The sequence below is a fragment of the Spermophilus citellus genome (assembly GCF_964194105.1).
Source record: "Spermophilus citellus genome assembly, chromosome: 4".
NCBI lineage: Eukaryota > Metazoa > Chordata > Mammalia > Rodentia > Sciuridae > Spermophilus > Spermophilus citellus.
Genome location: NC_138185.1, coordinates 27,946,702 through 27,970,260, shown reverse-complemented (window position 1 = coordinate 27,970,260; position 23,559 = coordinate 27,946,702). Strand labels below are relative to the sequence as shown.

Genomic DNA, 23,559 nt, shown 5'->3' with positions numbered 1-23,559 from the left:
TTGGATTGGAGATGTGAATTTGGGAGGCATAGGCAGGCAGTGATTGCTCATAAAGAAAATGAAGACCTAAGGACAGAAGGCAAAAGTCTGAATCTAGCACTCCTCAGTATCAGTAGTGTAGTGTAGTATTTAGTTGTTGCATTAAAATAAATGACCACGAAATTCCAACAGCACACAGTCCGCATTCATGACTCGGTCATGGATCTGCATCATGGCTGGAACTCAGCTGAAGGAGGCTAGGATTGGTTGAGTACAAGAAAACAAAGGAGACAGAAGCAAGGTGCAGAAGCAGAATGGCAGAATAGCAGCATGGCAGAATGGCAGATAGGCAGAAAGCCCCTTGTCCAAGCTGCCAGCTTTATTTATATCCATAGGTCACCTTAGGCCACTGGCATCAGTAGTGCATTATTGTTCATTGTGTCATTATGCAGGTTACAGAGTTAGCCGCATTATGCAGCTTATTTCTTAGTTACGTGCTATAGTTGTGGTGTGCGATGGTAGGACCTTTGTGTAGCTCTCAAGAAAGTCGATTGTTTAAGGTTACTGTTATGTGCTCAGGTCCAGGCTCAGGAGGGTTGGTGAAACATTGTGGTTGTCTAACAAGAGAATTCCTTTATTCCCAGGAGCTGAGTGAGTGTCTAAGATCAAGGTCAAGGCTGGTAAGTCTCTAGCATAGAGCCTCCTCATGCAGAGCATTGTCACAGCAGCTAGGCATTGCACATGTATTAGTTAACTTACTAGTTCCTTGGAGGAAATTGCAAAATATTCTAAGTATGGAAAACAGGGTGCCAGTTACCCACTGAGAGTTTGCTTACCAGAGGAATGCTGTCCTGTACATTTCCACAGGGAGAATCCTTACAGTTGAGCTAAGCTCCTGGTGAGTTCTGGTTGATTTCATGTGTCTCTGATTCCTCAGGGCCATTCATTTGTGTCATATTCTCCAGGTTATGCTTAGGCCACATCCACTAGCATCCTCTTGACCAAAGTATCTCATGGTTGAACCCCACAAAAATGATCAGGACACTTTGCCATGGAGTTGGAGAGAGGGAGTGAATATATACTAAAGATTAAGCTACCTTACCGGAGCACATCCTTTTGTCCAGAAACAATCACATAGCATTCATAGGAGAACCACGAGGGGCCTAGTGGACCAGTACAGGCCCAGGGGGAAGGAGGCCTTGTTCCTCGAGGCCTGTCCAATTCCTTCTGAAGATGAGCATGACACCCCCTTAACCTTTGCTGCCTGTGCTCCTGGTTTCTATTTCACAATCTTGAAGGAAATTGCTTGCCACTCTGTCACTGTCACTTCCTCTTGCAACTAGGGAGGCAGGGTGTCAGTTCTCTCCAGAGAGCAGAGTCAGGGATCTCCCCAGCACAGACCCTGGGACAGAGCAGGCTCCTCAGGGCTCCACCATGTCTGCACCTGCCTCCCGGCCCCAGCGTCCCTGTCCTGTCCTGCTGCTGACCCTCCTGCTGGGACTCACAGGTGAGTGACCACTGTCTGGGGAGAGTCCTCTGACCTGCTCCCTGGGTCAGCTCTGCCCGTGGACTCCCAGGGACTCAGGACAAACACAGGCTCTGCCATGGAGGCTGGGACAGGGCATCCTCTGGAGCCCAGACCAAGGGTCCTGAGCTCTGTCTCTGGGAGGCCTCCCCTGCAGCTGGGGCCAGAGGCGTCACATCAGCTGATGCTTCAAACAGCAGTGACAAGAATCACCTGCATAATATTCTATTTAAGCTCACAACATACATTTCCAGGAAGATCAATCTTTATATCCTGAAAACTCCTGAGACCCCAAGAGGCAAGGTGACCTTCCCAAGGCCATGGAAGGAGCTCAGAGGCAGCTGAAGTCTGCCTGGCTCTCAGCTCCAAACCGTCTGGGTCCGAAGTTGATGTGGAGCCTGCAGAAGCTCAGCCTCCATCCTTCCCCTGTACAGTGCCTCACTTTCCCTTTGTCCCCAGCTTCTTCCTCCGCTGTGAACTGGGTCTTCACATTCATTCCTCGGCGCTCTCTCTCTCTCTCTCTCTTTTTCTCTCTCTCCCCCCCTTTTTTTTTGGTACTGGGGTTTGGGCCCACAAGTACTCTACACTTAGCTATATTCCCAACCCTTCTTATGTTTTTATTTTTATATTTTACTTCCCCACCCCCCCCATTTAAAATTTTTATTAGTTCTTTTAAGTTATAAATGACAGTAGGATGTCTTTTGACATGTCATACATACCTGGAGTATAACTTCCTACCCTTGTGGTTGTACATGATGTGGAGTTGCACTGGTCTCGTGTTCACATATGAACACAGGAAAGTTATGACCAATTCATCTACTGTCTTTCCCGCTCCCATCCCCTCTTGTTTCCCTTTATTTCCATTTTCGAATCCGATGAACTTCTATTCTTCCCTCCCCACCCTCCCTTGTGGTGTGTTAGCATCTATCAGAGAGAACATTTGGCCTTGGGATTGGATTATTTCACTTAGCATGATAGTCTCCAGTTCCATCAATTTACTGGAGAATGCCATAATTTCATTCTTCTTTATGCTTGAGTAATATCCCATTGTGTATATAAGCCTGGGGCACTTTTTTATCCATACATCTGTTGAAGGGCACCTGGGTTGGTTCCATAGCTTAGCTACTATGAATTATGAATTAAACACTGATGTGGCCATGTCACTGTAGTATGCTGACTTTTAAGTCCTTTGGGTATAAACCAAGGAGTGGGATAACTGGGTCAAATGGTGGTTCCATTCCAAGTTTTCTGAGGAATCTCCTTACTGCCTTCCAGAGTGGTTGTACCAATTTGCAGTCCCACCAGCAGTGTAGGAGTGCACCTTTTCCCTCACATCCTCGCCAACATTTATCATTACTTTTGAACTTTTGATAATTGCCATTCTGACTTAAAGCAAGATAATATCTTAGAGTAGTTTTGATTTTCATTTCTTTAATTGCTAGAGATGTTGAACATTTTTTCATATATTTGTTGACTGATTCCATTTCTTCTTCTGTGAAGGGTCTGGTCAGTTTCTTTGCCCATTTATTAATTAGGCTATTTATTTTTTGAGTGTTAAGTTTTTTGAATTCTTTCTGTATCCTTGAGATTAGTGCGGTATCTGAGATACCCAAGTTGCTTTGGCTACAGCTGGGTGCCTTCATGCCCAGAAACCTTTTCCTCTTTAAGAAGTTTCTCATTTTCTGCTTCATGGGAACTGCTCCTTGGTAGGGCTGTCATAACAAAGTGACAATGTGCTGCCAGATCTTTCCTCAAGGTTCTGAAGTCTAGAAGTTCAAGGTCCAGACTTTGGCAGTTTGCTTCCTCTGAGGCCTCTCAGCGGTGGTGCCTGGCATCTCCTCTGTGTGTGGGAACTGAGGGTCTCTCCTTATGTGCCTCTGGGCATTGTGTCCTTTTGAATCGGCAGAGTCATGTTGGATTGTGACTTCACTTAACCTTAGTGACCTCACTATGCACCTCCTCCTTCTCCTTTTTCTTCTCTCTCTCTTCCTGCCTATTTCTTTCAATGTTGGGGATGGAATCAGGGTGTTCTGTTGCTGAGATTCACCCCAACCCTTCATATTTCTAATTGGAGAGAGCATCTCCCTAAGTTGTGGAGGCTGGCCTTGAACTTGCAATCCTCCTGCCTCAGTCTCTGAGTAGCCGGGATTGCAGGTGTGCCCACCACGCCCACCTTTCCCAGGCCCTCTGGACTTTCCTGCAGAGACCTTAACTTCCCTCTTTCCAGGACAGGAAGGGCTGGAGGGCTGCTCTTGGCAGAGTCCAGGACAGCCCCTGCTCACAGCTCCCACAGGTTGCTTCCCTCCCTCCCCTTCTTTGGCCATGAAGCCAACACTGAGACCCCTCAGCCCTCCTGGTTCCCCACTGTGGTCCTGTTGTGATGCCACCTTACAGGTCCTAAGGGGCAGACTCCACCTAAAGTGATTCCAGTTACACTGCACCCAAATGAGCACCCAGGTCATTGAGTGAGCCTTCCCCTGGGCAGGGACAGGGTTAGCACTGTGTGCTGTAGCTAGTCTAGCCCCAGGACAGCCCTCTGTGACCCGTGGTTGCATCATCCTCTAGCTGCAGAAGTGAACAGGCAGAGAAGGGAACTTGCCCACTGTCCCCTTCCCCAGGCAGTGCAGTAGCTGGGATTCAAATCCAGACCAGCCAGTTCCAAATGTCTTTGTCCTTTCTTTCTTGTTTTCTGAGACTGTGGATTGACCCAGGCCCATGTGCATGCTCAGTACATGACTTAACCCGTGAGCTCTGACCCCACACCCTCAGATTGCTTTCTTTTAAACATGTTGCACTACTCTGCTTCTCAGTGGAGGCTAATTGCAGAAAAACAATTGAAAACAGAGTCACCAGTAGAGAAAGAATTATCACCTGTTATACCACTCAGAGAGCCAGAATTGGATCTCTGGCTGTACTCGGTGTTCACTAACAATGTGCTGCCAGATATTTTCCTGAGCGTCCCCATGTATTATAACTTACTACATATGCTGGGCGTGGTGGCACATACCTGTAATCCCAGCAGCTCAGGAGGCTGAGACAGGAAGATGACGAGTTCAAAGCCAGCCTCAGCAAAACAGAGGCACTAAGCGACTCAGTGAGACCCCTGTCTCTAAATAAAATACAAAATAGGGCTGGGAATGTGGCTCAGTGGTTGGGTGTCCCTGAGTTCAATCCTTGGTACCTCCTAAAACAGTTTTTAAAAATCAGTGCCTTGTCGGTTTACACAAGGCTGAGATTCACTGTGGTGTATTCACATGTTCACAGGAAAGTTAGTTCAGACTCATTCCTCTGTTCTTCCCTTATTAAGTCCCCCTCTCCCCCATCCCCTTCCTAGGCTCCACTGATCTCTTTTATTTTGGATTAGTTTCCACATATCAGAGGAAACATTTATGACTTCCTGGATCTGGCTTTTTTCATCCAGCATCATGTTTTTTAGTTCCATCCATTTACTGGCAAATGCCATAATTTCATTTGTTTTTAAGGTTGAGTATTACTCCATTTTCTTTATCCATTCATCTGGAGACAGACAATGAGTTTGGCTTTATAGCTTGGATATTGTGAATCATGCTGCTATAAATATTGATGAGGCTGTAACCTTATGTTGTGCTGATTTTGGATTTTTGAATATATACCAAAGAGTGGGATAGTTGGGTCATATGATGGCTTTGTTCCCAGATTTTTGTTTTAAGTTTATTTGTTCCTTTAAGTTAAAACACGACAATAAAGTGTATTTTGACATATTGCACATACAAGGAGTATAACTTCTCATTCACATGGTTGAACGTGATGTGGAGTTACACTGGTCGCGTATTCATATATAAACATGGGAAAGTTATGTCTGATTCATTCTACTGTCTTTCCCATTCCCATCCTCCTCCTTCCTTCATCCCACTTTGTTGAATCTCTGCTCTCCACGGTAGTTGCCCTCATTTGCAGTCCCACCAGCAATGTATGAGTCACCTTTTCCCACATCCTCCCCAACACTTATTATTGGTATATTTGGTATTTGGCATTCTGACAGGAGTGAGATGAAATCACAGTGTAGTTTTTTTCTTTAATTTTTAGTTGTAGATGGACACAATACTTTTATTTATTTATTTTTATGCGATTCTGAGGACTGAACCTCACTTGTGATAGGCGCTGCTCTACCACTGAGCCACAACACCAGCCCCACACAGTGTGGTTTGGATTTGCATTTCCCCGATTGCTAAAGATGTTGAACACTCTTTCAGTATTTATTAAGAAATTTGTATTTCTTCTTTTGAGAAGTGTCGAGTTCTTATGCCATGTATTAATTGGGTTATTTATTTATTTATTTTGGGTGTTAAGATTTTTGAGTCCTTTATCTATTCTGGATATTACTGCCCTATCTGAGGAGCAGGTGGCGAAGATCCCCTGTTCTCTAGGATGTCTCTCCATGCAATTAATTGTTTCTTTTGCTCTGTAGAAGCTTTTTAATTTGCATCCCATTTATTGATTTTTGGTTTAACTTCTTATGCTTTAGGAGTCTTTTTAAGGAAGTCAACCCCTGGGCTGATATGTTGAAGTGTTGGTTCTACATTTTTTTCTAGCAGTTTCCGAGTTTCTGGTCTTCTTCCCCAGGTCTTTGATCCACTTTGAGTTGACTTTTGTGCAGGGTGAGAGGGACCCAGTTCCACACATAGAGGTCCAGGTTTCTAGCCCCAGGTATCAAGGAGGCCATGTGCTCTCCAGTGAGTGATTCGAGTACCTTCTTGTCCCTCTTCCTGTGGTCTTGTCCAGGGTCTCCGAGTCCCACGTGGCTCAGTCTCTCCCTGCTGAGGCCCAGCATTCTCCACATCATTCACCTCAAATGCAGTGCCCACCTGTGGCCTGGTTCTTCTTTGTGAGGAGTGAGTGCTGGCCCCTCTGCTTGGCCACCGTGGAACCTCCCTATAGGAACTGTTTCAGTTGTGGGTTTATGTGGTTTGTTCATCAAGCCACCTTTAAGTCCCCCAAAGGAACATTTGTTTTAACTTATTATTCCTTATGTTAGAGCTCCTTGCCCACTCTGGAGTGGGCTTTTATAGCCATGAGACCACAACTGTGGGAAATATTGGCAAGGCTTCAAATAAAATGAGGCATGCCCATATTTTCTCTGTTTTATATTTAGTTGCTTCTAAAGATTATAGGGGACATGGTGTCTGAGTTTATTCTCACCTATAACTATAATTTAATTCTTATTGCTGAAGGACATGAAATTTTGAGAATTGGTACATGTAGGTTATTTCCAACTATATTGTAGTCACACAAAACAAAATCAGCATGCTTTATATTGTATGATATTGTTTGTTGTATAAAATGTTTAATATAAAAATGTAACCTATAAATTTAGGGTTTCCAATCAAGTCAAATTATGAAAGTTGGAGTTGGCTTAGTTACGCAGTATGCATGCCTCTACACTACTGTATTTATTACGTAACTATTCTAAAAGGTTACCTGTGCTCTTTATTCCTGCTTATTTTCTCCCCTGTATCATATTTTTAACTTGAAAAGTAGCCTAAGGCTGCCATCGTGTTTGCTAGATTTTCCATGAGCTCAGAGCACAAGGTTTAAGTTCCTTTTAGCTGCTTTTGACTTAGCAGGTGTCTAAAGTGACAGTCTTTCCCCTCCCTTTTCCCCTGTGTTATGCCTTTACCTACCTCAGCAGTGGTGTTCAGTTCCTGCCTCTAAGAAGAAAGAGAAGGATCTGGTGACTCCAAGGAATGGCCTGTCCCTAGGGTGACACCACCAAAGGATAATCCTTCCCTTCATCCATTATTTGTCCTCTTAAACAAAACCTTCCACATGGCTAATACCGGCTGGTGGCGAAATCTCCCCCTTTCTCTTTGAATGTCTACCTGGCAAGTCCCTGGTGGTCTAGAGTGGCCGCTGTGGGGCATGCCCTCCTCTGTAGGGTGCGGCAATGAGACTCAGAGGGGGTTATGGTTTGCGTGTGGGGGCTTCCTTGAAAAGCTCCTGTGTTCAGCAACGCACCAGAGTCAGAGGAGAAACGACAAATCATGGAACCTCAACCTGATCCAGGTGTTGATCCATTTGTTGGAACTGTGATTTGAATGGGTCATACTCATAGGCACGTGGGGACTTGCTGGGGGCAGCAGGTCATTGAGACATGCCTACAGGATGATATTTTGGCTTTGGACACTCATGTGTCCTCCATGATCCTGGCTCCCCACCCTGGCTGCCATGGACTGAGCAGGTGTCCACCACACGCCCTCCTGTCATGGATGACCTGCCTTGGTGCCAGCTTAAGGGGAACTGACCTCTGAAACTGTGAGCCCCCAATAACCTTTCCTCCACCAAGTTGTTCTTGTCAAGTACTTTAGTCACAGCTACCCAAAGTTGAGTAATGCGGAGGGGCTAGGGTGGTCATCCAGGGGAGCAACAGTGGTCTCAACTGTGTTTTTAATTATTTCATTTTGTGACAGTTTAATTTAAGGGAGAGACATTTAACCTGTCACTGGTAGCAGCACTTCAAAGCCCAAGCACATTGCCCAGGGAGATTTGTAACCTCAAATTATTTCTTTGGGCGTCTGTAGGAGAGAGGGCTCAAATTGCTCCTTCTCCTGTTCTCCTTGTACCAGGAGCCACCCATCACCCTGGATGGCAGCCACGGGTGCAGTGAGAGGTGGGGATCAGCATCATCAAGGAAGCAGTAGAGATGGGGCTGCCCGCAGAGCAGCAGAAACTCCATTGATGGATGTCATGTAGGACTGTCCTTGGGAGGGGGACCAGTGAGGTCAAGAGGAAAGAGAACAAATTATCTTTCTCACAAATGCCACACACCACACGCTGGCCACGGTGGATAGGCTCCTCTTCCTGTATGTGGAGATTCATCCTCATTGTTCTGCCCTCTTGCCTCCCCCATGCGATGTCCTTCCCTAGCTCTTACCCTCTGACCACCTGCCCACGGATCAGGGAGGCAAGAGGGAGGAGGGACAGGAGGATGGGAAACAGGGGGAAGCAGCTCAGGCAGCCCCCTGGGTGTGGAGAGCAGGGAACAGCCTCCTAAGAAAACAGCTCTCACAAGGACCCTTGGGTGCAGGCCCAGTGACAGCAAATTTGGGCTTCTGATGGTCACGACCATAACATGATAGATTTCTGTTGCTGTAGGCACTAGCTGTGCAGTCCTTTGTCACAGCAGCATTAGAAACTTACACAAGGTGGTTGTACTGTGGGGAGATATGTGAGGGGCTTCAGCAATGTTCCATTTCTTACTTGAGCTGCCTGTTCATTGCTGTATGCACCATGATCACTCCAGGCTGAGGAAACCCCATCATGAGCTGGAAACTCTGTGGAACAGGGAAGCTGAGCCGAGACTCATGTCAAATGCATGTCCCCCTAACTGTTCCCACCACTTCCCCAAAACTCAGGAGACCCAAGAGCCACAGGACCCCACACAATGTCATGGTCCATGAAGTAAAACTGACCTTGTGGTCAGAAAGGGAAGATCAACAAATAATTAGTGACACATGAGAGCTCAAGGGAGGGCTCAGGCCCTCAAGTCCCCTCCCTCCACCTTGCTCAGGGCTCTGGGCCTCAGGGGCAGGTGTCTCACAGTGTGGAGCTGCAGGCCAGGGGAGGCTCAGTGTGAGGAAACGCCCTGTGATGAGCTCAAGGCCACTCTGTGGGCACTCAGTCAGTGACAGGCTTTGCTGATACCACGTGATAAACCAAGAGGATCCCCAGGATGAGCAGTGACCACCCTGTGTCTCCCCCAGGAGCGGCTGCACAGGAGCTGCAGGTGATCCAGCCTGAGAAGTCAGTGTCTGTCGCTGCTGGACAGTTGGCCACTCTGCACTGCACTATGACCACCCTGCTCCCTGTGGGGCCCACCTGGTGGTTTAAGGGGGCAGGGCCAGGACGGGAGTTGATCTTCAACACCAAGGAAGGCCACTTCCCCCGAGTCACAAATCTCTCAGATGCCACAAAGAGGGACAACAGGGACTTTTCCATCCGCATCAGTAATGTCACCCCAGCAGACGCCGGCACCTACTACTGTGTGAAGTTCCAGAGATCGACCCCTGTTGATAAGGAGTATAAGTCTGGACCAGGCACCGAGTTGTCTGTGCGAGGTGAGTGCAGCTGCCTCCTCCTCCCTGGGGTGGGACAGGAGGTCAGGGGTCACGCCCTCCATCCTGGGGGCCACAGCTGAGAAGCAGGAGCAGCACTGGGTGCTCATGTCATGACCTGCGGTCACCCCTTCTGCAGGTCAGGGAGGCAGAGGCCTGTGGAGGCCGTGCTATTTGGTCCAGGCTCCATGGCTGGTAAATGGGGGGCATCTGCACCCCTCACCTGCCTGCTCCACAGCCCTGACCTTTTCCAGTCTGGCCTGTCCTGTGGCTCCCCAGCTGACGGCTCTGAGGGTTTGAGGGACTTGCCAATCACAGAGCCAAAGCATGTCTGCTGCCTACAGAGAGCATTGTCTTTGTATGGATGAGTCTTATTTTTTGCCACCAGCACCCATGACCCACTATGTACCTGTCTACACTCTGGATGGCCTGGAAACAGCTGGGAGCATCATAGGCTAAAGTTCTCCTCCCACCAGGCTACACTTCCTGTCCCTCCCTGAGGACCAGGCCTCCAGAGCAGGGAGGGGCAGGGCATGCTTTCCTTCCTTCCCCTCCTGGATCAGCACCTGGGAGGATTCTGACAGACTCAGGTTCCCTGTAGACCTGGGGCCTGGTGGAGGAGCTGCCAAGAGTCTGGGCCTTTGCCCTGGGTCTGCCTGTGAATCGCTGTGTCTCAGGGACCAGCCCTCACAGGCCCTGTAGGGCAGGAGCAGAGCTGGGTCACTCCCCAGGGAGTGTTCTCCATCTGGGTGAAACAGGGGTCCAGTTCAGGAAGCACAGGTCCTCCCTGTGTGGTTCCTACAAGAGGCCCTGCATACTCTCCCTAAGCCATGAGGCGGAGGTGGTCAGCACACATGGATCTTCACACCTGTGCCCACCCCTGTTGACCCTGGGGAGCTGGAGGCCCAGGCAGGCCCTCTCTCACACAGCACATTAATGCCAGGAGGGGACAGAGCCCAGACCTGACTCCAGCCCAGGCTCCTGCTGGCCTGGGAATAGACACTGTCCCCACAGAGGGGCCAGGGCACAGGAGGGGCTCAACACAGACCCTGACCTGACCCACTGGGAGGGAGCAGTGTCTCTGCTCCTCCTCCCTCTCCCACAGGTTCAGGAAGACACTCACATGCACACCCTGAAGCCACAGTGAGTGGGGAACCTCTATTGAGAATACCACGCTAAGCAAAATAAACCAATCCCCAAAACCAAAGGCCGAATGTTCTCCCTGATAAGTGGATGCTGATCCATAACGCGGTGGGGGGGCATGCGAGGAATGGAGGAACTTTGATTGGGCAAAGGGGATGGAGGGGAGGGTTGGGGACATGGGTGTAGGAAAGATGGTGGAATGAGACAGACATCATTACCCTAGAGTCATGCGTGACTGCACATATGGTGCCACTCTACATCGTATACTACCAGAGAAATGAAAAGCTGTGCTCCATTTGTGTATAAGGAACTGAAATGCATTCTGCTGTCAAGTATAACTAATTAGAAAAACAACAACAAAACTCTTGAATGTCGGCCATGGTCTCCTTCCACAGGGAGATCAACACACTCAGAGCTGCTCCATTGTTTGAACAAGAGCAAAAGACTTCATCCTATGGGGATGTTATAGCTGGTCTTGTTGTCACGGTGGGTGGGATCAGGGACTCCCCACTTGCTGTGCCTAGATATCACATGGGAAACTGAAGACAAGTTCACCCAGACCCAGGCTTCACCTAGAAATTTTGCTTTAAAATGTCTGACGTGGGTCTAAGGTTCTGTTACACGGCCAGGGCAGGCAAGCCCTGGACAACCCCTGGGATGTTCTGAAGACACAGAGAGAAAGCTGGTGTCTCCCTCTGGTCATGAAGGAGAGCACGGGAACCCTTCTTGTGTGCAGAAGTTTCAGAACAGCACGTGCTGAGCTCAGCTCCCTGGGCCTGTGGCAGGTTTCCCTACACATCCTGCTCACGTCCAGGGTCAGCCCAGGACCCCATCAAATAGGTGTCTGGAGCCAGCGAGTCTGCCTCTTCAGCACACAGCCCTCCCTGCCTTGATGATCCAAAATGTCACTCAGGCAGCATCTGTCCCTTGTCCCTTCACAGAGCCCCACTTTATGGAAACAGCTTCTCTGGATGAAACCCCTGTGATGCTTTTTGTGATGTGAGAAGCACTTTGCCACCTTGTTTCCTGTGGGGACTCTTAAGAACACAGGGAGAGGGAGGGGGTGCAGCTCAGTGGTGGTTCCTGCTGAGCACACCTGAGGCCCTGGGTAGACTCTCAGTACCTGGGGTGGGGGCAGGGAAACAGGTGGAGCCCCGTCATCCTGTGGTGTCTGCTCCTCCTCTCACGCAGGTTCTCCTGGGGGCTGCAGGAATAGGATGGAGCTTTTCCTGAGGTCCCCACTGCATTTGTTGCTGTTTCTTCTACTGAATGTGTGGTTCCAGAAGGAGTGATGATACAGGCACAGGTGTCATTTATTAGGCTCCTACTGCATGCCAGCACTGTCCCTTGCCATCATTTTCTACAAAGGGGACACTGAGACTGACCAGAAAAAGAACAGGTGTGGATGACAGGAGTCTGATCTCTTCCCTCTCCCCCAGCCTGGTGCCCGTGGCCAGCCATGCCCCTCTCTAAGCCTTGTCCTATAATGGACTCTCACTAGGACCTCTTCATGGGGCAGTTGGTTATCAAGAGCTGAGAGGCTCTGAGGGCTCAGGACAGCTTCAGGATGCTGAACAGCTCTTGATAAGTGGCCACTGACTAGAGTCCCTAACCCCTGTAGGGACTTCCATGCTGCTGGGGTCTGGGTGACTCCACTTCTTCGGTGACACCCTCCACATTGTGCTCTGTAAGTGTTGGGTGCATGTCAGGCAGGGAGGTCAATTTTATTTGCTAATAAATACAAACCTTCATGATATTTGTTGCCAGGCGACAGCCATAGTAGGTGCTGGGTGATGACGAGCAATCTGGAGACATCAGAGGACCTGTCAACAGGCAAGCAGCCTCCTGATGCTCTCCCCTGAGGGCCCTCAGGACCTGCCCAGGGGCCTGGGTCTGCATGTCTTATAATTACCATCAGTTATGAACTCATCCCTGTTCAGTGACATGTGACTCCAATGCCAAGTGACCCAGGGAAGCCCACATTCAGAAAGCACCCCTTCATCTCTCCCTCTCACATCCGGGTCTTGGCCCAGGTGAGGCCCATGGCATGTTTGTGGAAAGAGGAACAAGTGGGCTGAGTTCAGAACCCCCCGTGGATGAGCCCTGCACAGAACAAAGTCAGGGAGAAGGAGGGACCTGGGTGTGTGTGTGTGTGTGTGTGTGTGTGTGCGCGCGCTGAGGATTGAAACTGGGGCATTTTAAGACTGAGCTACATCCTCAGCACGTTTCATTATTTATTTTGAGGAAGGTTCTCTCTAGGTTTCCCAGTCTGATCTTAAATTGCAGTCCCCCTGCCTCAGCCTCCCCAGTCTCTGGGCAACATGCCTGACCATTTGCTGAGATTCCAGGGGCAGCTCTGTGTGATCCAAAGCCAACTGTGCTTAGTGTGGCCTGGGAGGAGATTTGCAACCACCCCATTCCACAGATGAGGTGCTGGGCCAGGTCTCAGCATGGAGAGCTGGTTCCCATGTTCACTTTGGTGTCCTGGTACTGTTTGTCCCCTGCATTTGTTTCTAAATATGACTCCCCTTGGTGTCAAGCATTCCAGGGCAGGCCAGCAGAACACGGTTGTTAACAAAGAGTGAGACAGGGCAGTGTGCTCTTCCCTGGGCCAAAGTTGGTAGCAATGCTCTGGCACTGAGAGGAAGGCTCTGACCTCAGGCCTGGAGCAGCACCTGGGCTGACATTCCTCACTATGTTGCTAGACAGCTGTGCTCACTCAGGGACATGAGCGTAGGGACACCACACGGGGACACTCAGCACCCAGAGAGCTTTATTAGGAGCATTAAAAACATCTTGTCTTGTCATTGTGGGTGTAGCCCAGTGACAGAGCATGTGCTTAGCATGCACCTGGGCTCAATCCCCAGGACAGCAAATAATAACACCAACAATAACGTCAAAGACGATCCTTAACAGTGTCACTCACTTGTGCTCAGAAGGGGTCTCCCGATCATCTCACTTGTCTGTCAATCCTCTTCACAGCCAGACCTTCTCCCCCATGGTGTCAGGTCCAGGGAAGAGGGCCACACCTGGGCAGATGGTGAGCTTCACCTGCGAGTCCCACGGCTTCTCCCCCAGGAACATCACCCTCAAGTGGTTCAAAAATGGGAATGAGCTCTCGCACACCCAGACCAGCGTGCACCCTACAGGAGAAAGTGTGTCCTTCAATGTGTCCAGCACAGCCCAGGTGACCCTAGCCCCTGGAGATGTCCACTCTCAGGTCATTTGTGAGGTGGCCCATGTCACCCTACAAGGGGGCCCTCTTCGTGGGACAGCCAACTTGTCTGACACCATCCGAGGTACAGGACCTCAGCCAACACTGCCCACCCAGCCTGCTGCTCCCCAGGGGCCTTGTTCAGGACCTCAGTGGCCTGGGCTCCAGGTCCCAGCAGTGCTGTCCCCTGCCGTCACATGTGGACTCCTGCCCTGTGGCCAGCCTGTGCTGGTGGCTTCATTTCATTGAACATCAGCAACTACCACTGCTGAGCTTCTCCCAGAGCCGAGCCTTGATGTGCAGGGAGGTTCCATCTATTCTGCTCACTTCCTGCAGGCAGCCTGTCAACCTCACTCACTTTACCCTCAGGGGAGCTGCTGGTCCCTTGGCACCTGTGGGTGACAGGCCCTGTGGTTAGTGATTCACTCCCGTGCAAACCCCCAGTGTCTGAGCCCCTCTGCATGCCTGGCCCTGTCCTGAGGGAGGCCCTTGCCCTGCTGGGAGGAGCTCAGCATCTGTCCCATAAGGTCACAGCTTCTGCCTGTGCTGTTTCAGTTCCGCCCACCATGGAGGTCACCCCACAGCCCACCATGGCAGGGAACCAGGTGAATGTCACCTGCCAGGTGAAGCACTTCTACCCCCGGAGCCTACAGGTGACCTGGGTGGAGAATGGAAATGTGTCCAGGACAGAAACAGGCTCGACCCGCTCAGAGAACAAGGACGGGACCTTCAACCTGACGAGCTGGCTGCTGGTCAACTCCTCTGTGCACAGGGAGGACGTGACGTTCACCTGCCAGGTGGACCATGATGGGCAGCCAGCCACCACCAGGAGCTACACCCTGCAGGTCTCTGCTGATCCCAGGGAGCAAAGCCTGGACAACACCCCCGGTGAGTACTCCACTCCAGCTGATTGAATGCTTTTAAACTTCATCTTGACTCTGTGTGTTGTGACGTGAGAGCAGTGACCCCTCCTTCCCCCAGGGCACCCAGAGCCTGGGAACAGCAGCGTCTTAGTCAGCTCCCCACACCCACACTCTGGGGGTCTCCTCTGTTGTGTTGGGCACACATCTCATGGGGCCTTCAAACAGGGACACTAAGGAGGAAGGGAGGGGGATGGGCCTGTCCTGGCGCTGATGCATGGCTTCTTCACCTGACACTTGTCACATCCTCATGGCCCCCTCTCTCCTCCTCTCTTTACCCACCTTAGAGGTTACCCCCAAACACACAGTGACATAGAACCAGGTGACTATCACCTGCCAGACAAAGAAGTTCTACCCCCCCCCCCCCCCCCCCGAGCCTGCATGTGGCCTGGTTGGAGAATGGAATTGTGTCCATGACAGAAACTACCTCAGTCATCCCAGAGAACAAGGAAGAAAGCTGTAACCACATGAGCAGTCTCCCGCAGAACTCATGTGCCCAGGGTGGGGACATGGTGCTCACCTGTCAGGTGGTACATGAAGGGCAACCAGCCACCTCCAGAAGCTGTAGGCTGGATGTCTCTGTCCTCCAGAAGGAGCAGGGGACAGACACCTCCCTGTGGGGTCTCCACTCCAGCTGGATGGGTCTTTTTCATGTCTTTTCTATTTTTTATAGTGGTAAAGGTAGTATTCATGTTTATTAAAAATAATTTACAAGCCTATAAGTCAGCTGCAATCCCCCATCCTCAGCCCAAGAGTCTCCACTGTGAAGAACTAGGTCCATCTCTCCATGGGTCTCCTGACATAAACAGATATTAAAGAAGATAAGCAGGGAGGAGGGGACCATCCTCTCCTACTCTCCTGCCTCTTGTCTCTGCACCTACCAGTTGCTCTGTTCTCCTTCCTCCAGGCCTCTCCCTCTTCCTCACCCTGTCAACCTGTGCCCAGCCTCCATTCCATATTGGAATTTTCCATACACATCTGTCTCCTTACCTAGAAAACTCTGGTCCCTGATGGATGAAATTTTGGAGAGGACCCTCTGAAGATGTGGAGACTGTTTGGACCAGGACCATAGGTGACCTTGCATAGTCTCCACAGGGGTCTCATTGGCTTCCTGATTCGTGATAACTGACCCATAGTAATGATGACCCTCAATGCATCATGACAACATGCACATTTCTGATTGTGTGCATTTTCCTTCAACCACTGTGTGCATTAAGAGTTATTGAAAGGGAAACTATGATGGCCCTAGAGAGCAATGGGGTGTTGCTGATGACTTCTTTCCCTGCACCTGGAGATCTATCCACACTACTCTGGCAAATATAAAGTCCCTGGGGACAGAGCCAACACAGCCTATAATGCAAATTTGAGCTAATTGAGGACATGTTCCCTTTCCCATGAACATTGTCCCAAGGACCCACAGTTGGCTGAAGTCTCCATTCTGTGGGCCAATGTGGATTATCTCTCTGTGTAGTCATAGCAGCTGGTCTGGATGCCAGATGATTCTTTCAAGGTCCAGGTTCCTTCCAGCATGTCCTACCATGGGCCTCATGTGCTGGGTCAATACTGGGCCAATGGTCTGTCCCTGTTCCTTCTTGCAGGAAGAGTAATGATGAGAAGTGAATGAAAATTTCCATCATAGTAGGAGATACATGGAGGCTGCCTGATCCCATCTGCTAGTCACTTAGCCAGGAATGCACTCGAGTGCCAGTGGAGTCCACAGCTGGAATGGTCCAATGATGAGGGCATTCTTCTACAAATCCAACAGTTTTATCCCAGTTAATAAAAGTAATGACAATTTTCTCTAACCATTAAATGTGATTGGAGTATATTCTAATTTTTGAAAATTCCTTTTATAGCAGTTTTCTGTGCTCCAAAATTAGATTTAATTCATCTTCAACCTCCTTAGGAAACCCCCTGGGCATCATGAGTCCTTTTCTAAGTTTGAATTCCCTCAGAATTTTTTGGCCATTCACAGGCTAGATGTAATTTTGAGTGTACTGGGGTAGGTTGTGCTTCTTGAGGAATTTTTGGTCCATTTTATCTAAGGTGTCAACTTTATCTATGTCTACAGATGTGCTCCTAATATCTCATCAGTATCCTTCTAATGTCTGTAGGATCTGCAGTCCTTTTTATATCTTGAGTTGGTTAATGTCTCTCTCCTCCTCCTCCTCCTCCTCCTTCTCTCTCTTTTTCCCTCTCCCTCTCCCTCTTCCTCTCCTTCTCCCCTTCTCTCTCTGTCATCAGTTTTGCAAGGGTATTTTCTATGTTATTGACCTTTCAAAGGGATCAACTTTGTGTTCCAATGATCTTCTCTATTACTTCCCTGTATTCCATTTTATTGAATTTCTACTCTTCTGTGTTTTATTGTTTACTTTATTCTGCTTTCTCAGGGTTTATATGCATCTTCTTTTTATTGCTTCTGTGGGAGGAGGCTTCAGTTCTTGGTCTGAGACTCTCCCAGTTTCCTCTGACACTCCTGGACACCTGCATGAAAACTGCATCCTGAGGGCCAGCCCACTATAAGCATGGCCTGGTGCATCCCAGGTCCTCTCTATAATGTGGGACCACAACACTTCTTCTTTCTGGGTTGCAGTAAGGATTACATGATGCAGGAGAAGCATTTTTGTTGGGATAGAACATGGAAGATGTCACTGGATATTTGTGGAGCAGAGTTACTCTGAGGCCTTCCTGCTATGACTGTGATCAGCAACCCAGAGTCAACTAAGGTCTTTGTGGACTTTCATCCATAGGTCCCTAGTCTACACCACAGTGTTCTACAACTTCCCATCAGGGCCCTATCCAAACAGAGAAAGCCCTTGAACTTGAGAATGCAATCTCCTCTGAAGCCCTGCTACTCTTAGAATTATGTCCAGAAACCTGTCCTCTGTGTTTGCTGCCCTCGGGCTCCAGGTGACAAGGAATCTACAATACTACAGAGAAGTCCCTAGACTCTCACCATTCACCTTTACCTTCTGATAACACAAGCTAAGCTGGTCATTGTCTTTCCCCAAAGGACTGTTGCCCAGAAGCAGCCCTGACATGTCATGTCTAATCAGTACCATTTCCCAATTTATGTTCAAACACCAGACGCCATGATTCCCTTCCTGAGGTTAAGCCAGGTCACTTTTGGTGAAAGTGTGAACAACTGAAAACGTGGCTCTTGGTAAAATGCAAAGATTCCCGAGGTCTGCTGTCCAGGATCTGGCTTTGTATGTCCAGCAGCAACACTTCAGGAGACATAGCCCTGGAGTGTCCTCTTCTGGATGGAGTTTGAGGCCCCTGACATGTAGGAGAAACTTTTTCTTTACCCAGGAGAGTGTTTTTCAGCCCGTGATTTTGTTATTCAGCCTGTATCTCCTTAGCAGGCTCCAAAGTCCTGAGACACAGAGTCATTCAGGTCACCCATGGTACTGAGCGGGCAGCCATGCTCTCCTCTCTCACTATGAAATGGCCAACACCCCAGGTGCATGCCCCATTGAAAACAGTTTTCATGGGCTGGGTCATGGCTCAGTGGTAGAGCGCTTGCCTAGCATGTCTGAAGAGGCCCTGGGTTTGACTCTCAGCACTGCGTATAAATAAATGGATAAAATAAAGGTCCATCAACATCTAAAAATATTTAAAAAAAGAAAATAGTTTTCATGGCCCAGAGATACTGAATCATTCTTTTGGCCCCAAAGAAGATGCTCTAAGGTATCACATTACAGAACTCCAGGGGGGAGCTCATCTGGGTTTGGATTCCTCTAAGCTGTGACCCTCCTATAACTCTTACATCTGAGTTTCCTCATGAGGAGGAAATGGTAATCCCTCTACATGGGATGGAGAGGATCCAGGAGGGACCAGCATGGCTGGGTGGGCAATGTGCGTGGAGCACACGTTTTCACCTCCCTTTAGTGAGGATACCCTGGGACCAGAGGTTGGGTGAGTGGGAATAAGGAATAAGCCAGGCTTCTGCCTTAGGCTTGACAAGGCCAGTCAGGACAGGGAGGGTGTGATAAAGCTTCATAACTTTGTTGGACCCAGGGAGCCGCAGCTAGGACAAGTGCAGGCTTCTTGGTGTGCATGGACTCCCAGGATCCCTTCTAATGGCTCCTCCTGTCCCTTGATTTCAGGAAGTGTGAATTATAATCTTGCTCTATACCTTGTAGTCCTGTTATTTGGCCTCAAGATCCTACTGGCAGTCAGTGTCTCTGCCACCTACATCCAGAGGAAGAAGAAGTTCTGATTGTAAGTCCCCAGGAGGGAGAGTGGACCACAGGTTGCTGAAGAAGGGAGGGGGCAGTGGGAGTGCAGCCCACCTGTGCACAGCTGCAGAGTCAGTGGGTCTAGAGAACCAGGCACACACCCCTCAGCACCCTCAGGATCTCATATAACTTCTGTTGGGTCCCCAGCTCCCAGGAATTGTGTGCGGTATGCAGGAGATGAGGAGGTCAAGAGTTGGCACGAGTGTCCACTGAGGCATGGGGCTCCAGAGATGATGGGCCAAAGTGGTGCAATGAAGGTCAGCAGATTTGGTGTGTCCCTTGGAGACCACCCCAAGATTAGTCCAATAGTCCAATGCGAGGCCTCCATGGACAGGAAGGGTCTACCATATGGAGCAATGTTGAGAAGTTCTAGATGGGCTGCTCAGGGCTGCTCCCTTCTGACCTTCAGTGTGGCCAAGCTGCAGGGAGAGGGAAGGGCAGTCAGACACAGGAGAAGCTGAGCTGAGACCTGTCCTGGGACTGTGGGTTCCCTCAAGACAGGCATCCAAGGAGGGCCAACCAGAACCTCCCAGGTCTCAGGAGATGTGTCATAAAGGTGAGCAGAAATTGAATGTGGACATGTTTCCCACAGATCTTTCACCAAGCCCTGCTGCCTGGGACTCTCAGTCTCTGCCACCTTCTTCCTGCTCCATGGTGCTCAGCCTGAGAGAAGGAGCTGCCCAGAAGCCTCTGTAGCCTCTGCTCAAATGCCTCCTCCCAGGACACCCACCAGCCCACAGGCCCCTGTTGCTCCCCTGCCCAGTCCTCGATGCCTCACGACCCAGTCTGCACTCATGGTGCTGTGCAGGGGCCTGGCACCTGCCTCTGGGCACCAACTCATGACACCCCCCAAAATGTGACAAGGAAGCATGATCTGAACATGTCATGATGGCTCTCCTCATTGCCTCAGGTTTGGCCATCAAACGCCCCCAAGTCATTGCTCTCAAGAGTCATTTTGATTTCTTTTTTCTGCCTATGACTTCTCTCCAGCCTTGTTGAACTCCTTAAAGGAAACTCATTCTGGTTTAATAAGAGTAATTACTCTCTCCTCTTTACTTAGGTCATATGCCTCAAACCCCAAGAAAGAAAAGTTCTCCTCCACCTGAGTGATTTTTCTTCCTTAGCACTTATGAGCAGCATATTTTCCTGAACAAAGGCAGTCACCACTCTCCATGGAAGAGCCGGATTGTACAAACGACTGTGCAAACTCAAACCCTGGGAAGCCATCTCCATAATGATTAAAAAAATCATGATTGTTCTTCCACCTTTACAGTGTGAAAACATTAGTTAATGTCAGTATAAATGTATAGGGAATGTAAACACTAATAAATTGAGTGCTTGGTGTACAGTAATTTGAAACATCAGGAACACTGAGCATTAGTGTTTTATTGCTTTGTAACAACTTACCAGAAGAGTTTCAGCCATGTCAGCCTGGTTCTTATTAATAGAAGTTGTGAAGCAAGCATCTTTTCTGCCTTGGTCAATTATCAGCCCCCTTTATAACCATCACCCTTTTGAGCACCACCACGCCCCCATGTATGTGGTTAACGTCACCTTCACTAGGTGAAGCCAAAGGAAAGTCCCCATGTGGGATCCGTGTCCACACTCTATGCCAGCTACTTCTGTTCTGACCCACTTGTGGCCACTTTAGTTTCACTTCCAGTATTGCCACCTTTCCTTTCCTCGCTGTACTTTCATCTTGGTTGCTTATTCTTTAACCATAGAATGGACCAAAGAGGAAATAGGGGTAGAAATGAGAACAGAGGTGTATCAAAGCTAAACCCAGCATCCCTTCATGTTACAAATGCTGTAGAAGGTGAGCATGGAAGAACCTTGCCTCAGCATTATAAAGGCTATGAATTATAAAGCCACAGCTCACTTCATTCTGAATGGAGAAAAATTAAATGCACTTCATCTAATATTAAGTACAAGACAAGGTTGTCCACTCACTCTACCTCAATATAGTTAGCTATAGCCATACCAGAAACAGCAATCCAACAAGAGATGAAAATTAAGGGATACAAATAGGAAAAAATGAAGCTATCTGCTTGTGAATGACATAATCCTATAACTAGAGGACCCAAAAAACTCCAACAGATGATTTCTAGAGATTGTAAATCAATTCAGCAAAGGAGCCGGACACAAGATCTATACCCATAAATCAATTGCTTTCCAATACACCAATAATGATTTCAGCCAAAGAACAAATCAGAAAAAAAACACCCATTCATAAACCTCAAAATAAAAAAAAAAAACTCATGGGAACTAATCTAACCAATGAGATAAAAGAGCTTTACATTGAAAATTATAGGTCACGGAAGAAGGAAATGATTAAAAATGGAAAGACATCCCCTGTTCTTGCATAGGAAGAATTAGTATCTCAAAAAGGCCTTACTACCAAAAGCAATATACAGATTCAATGCAATCCCCATCAAAATGACAATAACATTCCTTACAGAATCAGAAAAAAACAATTCTTTAATTCATTTGTAAGAATAAGAGACCCAGAATAGCCAAATCTATACTGAGCAAGAGAAATGATTCAGAGGGCATCCAAGTACCTGACCTGAAATTATAATATAGAGCTACAGTAACAAAAACATCATGGCATTGGCAACAAATAGACATGAGGACCAGTGTAAAATCATAGAAGACACAGAGACAAACCCACATACTCACAGCTATCTGATATTTGAGAAAAGTGCTAAAGAGACACTTTGTAAGAAAGCCTCTTTACAAATGTTGCTGGGAAAACTGGGTGCTAGTGGAAATAGATCTACATCTCCTACCCTGCAAAAAGTCAAATCAAAATAGACCAAAGACTTAGGAATTAGTCCTGAAACCTTGCAAATCTAAAGTAAACTAAGGCCAACAATCCCTCATGTAGGTTCTGGTGACAGCTTCTTTAATGAAACTCCCAAAGTGCAAGAAAGAAAACCAAGAATCAGTAAGGAGGATGCTCTCAGTTAACATCTGGTGCACAGCAAGGAAATGATGAGGAGAGGATCATTCCAGTCACTCCCCCAACAGGGGGTTAGTATTCAGAATATACACAGAGCTCCAGTACATTCAACCTAAGTCATAATAATAACAACAACCCACAAAACCAAAGAGACAAAAAAGACAAAAAATCTCAAAAAAGAAACAAAAATGGCCAATATTTATATGAAAAGATCTCAACATACCTAGTCCTCAGGGAAATGCAAATCAACACTACAATACAGCTTCATCTCACTCCAGTCGGACGGCAAATGCCAGGATTACAGATCATAAGTGTTGGCGATGATGACTGGAAAATGCACACTCATCCATTGTTGGTGGGACTGCAAATGAAGGCAACCATTCAGGAAAGCAGAGTAGAGAGTCATCAAATAACTAGGAATGGAACCACCACATGACCCAGCTATCCCACTCCTTGGTATTTTTACAAAAGATCTAAAATTAGCATCCTAAAGGGATGCAGCCTGATGAAGGTTTGTAGCAGCACAATTCACAATAGCTAAATTATGCAGTCAATCAGAGCCTGTCAATAGATAAATGGATTAAGATACTGTGATTTTTAACTCTGCTCCTTGGTTTCTACTTCACAATTTTGAAGGAAATTGCTTCTCACTCCATCAAGATCACTTCCTGTTCTCCTCAGCCACAAAGAAGAATGACATCATGGCACTTGACAGTAAGTTGATGGACATGGAGAACATCATGCTAAGTAAAGAAGTCACCCTCAGAAAGTCAAAGGTCTAATGTTTTCTCTGAGCTCTGCACACTAGAGTGTAATAAGGAAAGAAGGAGAGAAGGACAGGATACCACACAGATGTGGGAAAGGTCAGTAGAATAGAGGGGATCAAGAGTCAAAGAGGAGGGATGGAAAAGGGAGGAAATGCAGAAGGAATTCTTTTAAAATTGTGTTATGTGTAATATAAATACACCACAGGGAATTTCACATTTAGGCATAAATCAAAAGAACAAATCAAAAATAAATGAAGACATTAGCAAAAGGAAGTCTAGTAGAAATTAGGAAGGAGGAGGGTGTGGGGTGAGCAGGGGAGAGGAAAAGGGAGACCCAGAATTGATCCCTAATTCCATGCACGTATGGATTTGTCAGGATGCACCCAACTGTTATGGGGAACTATGATCCTTTACAGAAAAAAAGGTTTGCAGTGATTGGCCATGGCAGGAGGTGACCAGTTCCTCCCCAACACTGAGCAGACCTCAGGAGCCCTCCTCCCTCTAGCTGAGTAGCTCTGTGTGTAGCTGCTGCAGAGTGAGGCCACCAGCCAGCCACACTAGGGTCTCAGGGTCAGGAGTCTGGGGCACATCCTGCCTGTCTTATGACTCCTGTCACTAAGACCCAGGAAACCACAAGGGGCCTAGTGGACTAGCGCAGGCCCAGGGGAAGGAGGCCCGTCCAATTCCTTCTGAAAATGCAACATGAGAGACTCTTAAC

The 23,559-nt window shown here is 48.2% G+C and overlaps 1 pseudogene across 1 annotated transcript; it reads left to right on the top strand.

Annotated features, from left to right (window-relative positions):
• The first annotated feature begins 1,357 nt into the window (after positions 1–1,357).
• Positions 1,358–20,342, top strand: LOC308646447 (signal-regulatory protein beta-1-like; annotated as a pseudogene). The gene is made up of 6 exons (XR_014024409.1): positions 1,358–1,486; positions 9,244–9,597; positions 13,720–14,036; positions 14,507–14,839; positions 18,981–19,095; positions 20,173–20,342. The product of XR_014024409.1 is annotated as a signal-regulatory protein beta-1-like (transcript).
• Positions 20,343–23,559: the final 3,217 nt, after the last annotated feature.